Genomic DNA, 5,000 nt, shown 5'->3' with positions numbered 1-5,000 from the left:
CGAGGCGCGCGCGTCGCGAGTCCTTAGAGGTCTCTAGACGCGCGCACGCACAACGCAACGCTGCACACACAACACGCGTTGCGCGATGAACGACGACGATGACGATGATGATTATGATGATACGAGCGTAAACGAAAATCTCGACACGCATACGCGAGCGCGAGTACTTTTCGTTAGCGATCGATCGTCCGGCCCTTTCGGTATCGGTCCGTATCGATACGATAATATAACGTTCGCACTGGAACGACGACGCGTATCACCGACATAATACGGATGCGTAGCGACGACGAGCGGTGAACTCTCTCGCATCGGGCTAGGCGCGCGCGCACATGAACATCACGTAATGTTTACTTACATATGTTTGTGTGTGCGTTACGCTTGCCGCGCAAGAAAACATTCACCGCCTGCCGGTCGCATCCGTCGGAGACGCGTCGTCTGTGCTTCCGATATATTTTATTATATCGTATACACGAACCGATGAGCTCGGACGAAGACCGCACTACGAAGACTCGCGTCTTAGCGATGCGTGTAATCTTTTCACACTCGTTTCATATTCAATACAATTCGATATATTTAAACGGACCGTAAACGCGCTCCGCGCGTACGCGGACGTGAGGGGTGCAGCACCCCGCCGTCCGTCGTCCGTCGCGAAGAACGTTCAACGGAAACCGTCAATTGTTCGAAAGAGCGCGCGCCCGCTCGCCCGCGCGCGGTAGTGCGGCAGCGGCAGCGCGACGACAGCGACGGCGGATAGTGAGAGAGAGAGAGAGTGAGAGCCGCGGCGGCGCGGACGAGAGACTCTTATTAGAGATCGTCCCATCGCACCGTCCGCGAGCTCGTTCATCACCCCCCACCAACCCGCCGCCGCCGCGTCGCGCGTCACCGCCGCGCGCATCGACCGGCGCGAGCGCACGTAGCGCGCGTTCTACACCGAACAGTGTGGTTTTTATATTTTAACAGCCGGCCCTCAGACAGGAGTGGTCCTGGATATTTCTCCACGGACCGCAATGTGCGTTCGAAATGTCGATGTTCAAATGTGTCCTGCAGTTCACACTATGACGCGCAGTTAACTGCGTTCTTCATCGACCCGCGAGCCAAGTGATCCACCGTCCAGGGTAATGGTTTTTTCTTAATGTTGTTATTACTTACGGTAGCGGCCTACGGCTCTCGCCGTCGGCCACTTGATTGTCCGTTTTTATGTATTAACGTCGAAAGTTGGTCGAATTCATGTGCGCCGAGGCGTTCATAAAGAAACGGCACCGAAAAAGCTTAACGCCCCGACGCGAATCCTTTAGAATGATGAACGACGACGACCCGCGCACCCCCCAACGAGCTGGCGTGACGCACGACATTGTCATCTTTCTAACCGCTTAAATTTCGTTTTGTATAGCGCCAACCGACAATAAAGGGCCTGAGCTAGGCAGTGGGGATTTTCACCGCTTCGAACGCTCCGTTTGGTATGCCCCGGTCGGCGCTCGTCTCTCGGCGTTTTTCCGCCACCCGGCCGCTTCGACGGCGGCGGAGGCAGCGGCGGCGGTAGCACTTTCGACGAATGCCACCACCGCCACCGGCCACCGCCACGGCGCCGTCGCCGCTGCGCCGTTAGGCGTAATAGACGCTAGAGACAATTATTTCACATTTTATTTTTTATACATATATACAAACACGCACACACACACGCACGCACACGCGCGCGCGCTCGTCCGCATTAGATACGAACAGCAGCGCGCGCGCGTACGTACATATATATGTATATATGTCGTATATATATATCATTATGGATGTATTACATATATATATGTGTAAACACGGTATGTACGAAGTCGTCGTCGTCGTCGTCGTCGTCGTCGTCGCAACAGCAACAACAGCAACAGCAACAGCGGCGCAACAACGTTCGTGAACATATCACGCGTCTCGCACACATACACACACGTTAATGATCCTTCCGCAGGTTCCCCTACGGAAACCTTGTTACGACTTTTACTTCCTCTAAATGATCAAGTTTGGTCAACTTCCCAGCAACGCCGACGGCCGTGAAGCCACCGCGTGTCGGTCCGAAGACCTCACTAAATCATTCAATCGGTAGTAGCGACGGGCGGTGTGTACAAAGGGCAGGGACGTAATCAACGCGAGCTTATGACTCGCGCTTACTAGGAATTCCTCGTTTATGGGGGATAATTGCAAACCCCAATCCCCAGCACGAAGGAGTTTCAACGGGTTGCCCGGGCCTCTAGGCCAGGGAGAACATGCTGATTCCTTCAGTGTAGCGCGCGTGCGGCCCAGGACATCTAAGGGCATCACAGACCTGTTATTGCTCAATCTCGTGCGGCTCGAAGCCGCCGGTCCCTCTAAGAAGAATTTTAATACGTCGCCAGTGAGTTGCGCCACCGGAGCGGCGCACACCTAAATGACGACGCCTATTTAGCAGGCTAGAGTCTCGTTCGTTACCGGAATTAACCAGACAAATCGCTCCACCAACTAAGAACGGCCATGCACCACCACCCACCGAATCAAGAAAGAGCTGTTAATCTGTCAATCCTTCCGGTGTCCGGGCCTGGTGAGATTTCCCGTGTTGAGTCAAATTAAGCCGCAGGCTCCACTCCTGGTGGTGCCCTTCCGTCAATTCCTTTAAGTTTCAGCTTTGCAACCATACTCCCCCCGGAGTCCAAAATCTTTGGTTTCCCGGAAGCTGCCCGCCGAGCCATCGTAGTAACGTCGGCGGATCGCTAGATGACATATTTACGGTTAGAACTAGGGCGGTATCTAATCGCCTTCGAACCTCTAACTTTCGTTCTTGATTGATGAAAACACCTTTGGCAAATGCTTTCGCTGATGTTCGTCTTGCGACGATCCAAGAATTTCACCTCTAACGTCGCAATACGAATGCCCCCAGTTATCCCTATTAATCATTACCTCGGAGTTCTGAAAACCAACAAAATAGAACCGAGATCATATTCTATTATTCCATGCACGAAATATTCAAGCAGCATTTTGAGCCCGCTTTGAGCACTCTAATTTGTTCAAAGTAAAATTGTCGGCCCATCTCGACACTCACCGAAGAGCACCGCGATAGGATTTTGATATTGAACCGCCGTTTTACCGACGGCTCACCGACGATATGCTCCGCAGACGTGTCAGTATCACCGCGGATGCGGTGCACCGACAGCGCGGCGCACAAATGCAACTACGAGCTTTTTAACCGCAACAATTTTAGTATACGCTATTGGAGCTGGAGTTACCGCGGCTGCTGGCACCAGACTTGCCCTCCAATTGTTCCTCGTTAAAATATTTAAAGTGTACTCATTCCGATTACGAGGCCTCGTAAGAGTCCCGTATCGTTATTTTTCGTCACTACCTCCCCGTGCCGGGAGTGGGTAATTTGCGCGCCTGCTGCCTTCCTTGGATGTGGTAGCCGTTTCTCAGGCTCCCTCTCCGGAATCGAACCCTGATTCCCCGTTACCCGTGACAACCATGGTAGTCGCAGAAACTACCATCGAAAGTTGATAAGGCAGACATTTGAAAGATGCGTCGCCGGTGCTGGACCATGCGATCGGCAAAAGTTATCCAGATTCATCAAAATTAACGACTTCGGACGCGAGGCCCTCCGTCGATTGGTTTTGATCTAATAAAAGCACTCATCCCATCACTGGTCAGAGTTCTGATTGCATGTATTAGCTCTAGAATTACCACAGTTATCCAAGTAACCGAGGTAAGATCTAAGGAACCAAAACTGATATATTGAGCCATTCGCGGTATCGCCTTAATACGGCTTGCACTGAGACATGCATGGCTTAATCTTTGAGACAAGCATATAACTACTGGCAGGATCAACCAGGGAGCTAGCTAGTAGAGCTAACACACACCAACACCGCACATACGAGAGATATGAGGGTGATGATGATATGATAGACGTGTGACAAGCGACGCGTCGGACGTTCGAAACGCCGTGACGCGCCGGTGCCTAGGTAGCTTTTTGCGTGCGTGCGTGCGTGCGTATTTATTACAATACACACACAACACCACACCGCAACAACAAAATGAATTCGTTTTTCTATCTGTTCACGGAGGAAAATGTATATCTCAACACTCGCCTCGCGTTCGTCCAGATTTACTTTGGACGCGGCATCGCGTCCGATTCATCGGAACGTTCTTTGACGAGACACATACAAATCTTCACTTTTATAAAATATCGTTTCGCAAAACGAACAATGACCGATTTCCAGCCCGGTTTTAGAGAGATCCGAAATCCTTGATTTATATATCATGATCGACCGTCGCGCGACTAGCGCGCGACGAGCTCGTTGATGCGATGCGTTAAGGGCCGCCCCGAAGTCGACTCGGGAGCCCAACGCCGTTCGCGTTAATTAAACGAGACGTTCTCTTACGCCTTCCGCTCTTACATAACGGAGACGTCGTCCGACACAGTTTACGGTGTGTTGTTGTGGGGAGATGATCCCCTTTTTCTTCCCTCCTCCGCCGCCGCTGTGTCGTTCGTGCGTTTGTCGGTTATAGAAGTTTCAGTTTCGGGCGTTCTCGTTGGTGGCGCGCGTTGTTTGTGTATCGGTGTTATTAGTTTTGTTCGATTCGCGCGCGTTTTCTAAGAATAATTTTTAAATTTTTTTTTTTTTTTATAAAAAAAAAAAAAAAAACTAAATCTAAAAAAAACGCAATCTCCGCAAACAAACTAACACCACCACCACACACACACACACCCCACCAACCAAAAAAACACACTCCACACTCCACAACCACCAACAAACAAAACAAAACAGAAGAGCATCGGAGAGAACTCGATTCGGCCGACCGGCGCGTCTCGCGCCAGTCCCATGTATATGCGGGAACGACTGTATGCGTCTCCGCGTAGCGCTATAGAGCGTTCGCGTATCGATTGCATACCACCGATCTACATATCTATATCTGACCCTGATCTCGATGTCATCGTCGTCGTCATCATCATCATCATCATCATCATCATCATCATCATCATCATCATCATCATC

General features: G+C 51.1%; 2 non-coding genes across 2 annotated transcripts; both read right to left on the bottom strand.

The window, feature by feature from the left end:
* Positions 1–961: 961 nt before the first annotated feature.
* On the bottom strand, positions 962–1,118 carry LOC137927803 (5.8S ribosomal RNA). Its single transcript, XR_011107935.1, has one exon. It is a non-coding gene; the product is annotated as a 5.8S ribosomal RNA (ribosomal RNA).
* Positions 1,119–1,934: 816 nt separating this feature from the next.
* LOC137927703 (small subunit ribosomal RNA) lies at positions 1,935–3,838 on the bottom strand. Its single transcript, XR_011107847.1, has one exon. It is a non-coding gene; the product is annotated as a small subunit ribosomal RNA (ribosomal RNA).
* Positions 3,839–5,000: the final 1,162 nt, after the last annotated feature.

Source organism: Battus philenor, unplaced genomic scaffold, assembly GCF_028537555.1.
Source record: "Battus philenor isolate CCGP_79_NKW_IND1 unplaced genomic scaffold, ilBatPhil1.0.hap1 SCAF_36, whole genome shotgun sequence".
In the NCBI taxonomy this organism is placed as follows: Eukaryota; Metazoa; Arthropoda; class Insecta; order Lepidoptera; family Papilionidae; genus Battus; species Battus philenor.
Note: the sequence above shows the minus strand (reverse complement) of the source record. Positions and strands in the feature narration are given on the sequence as shown.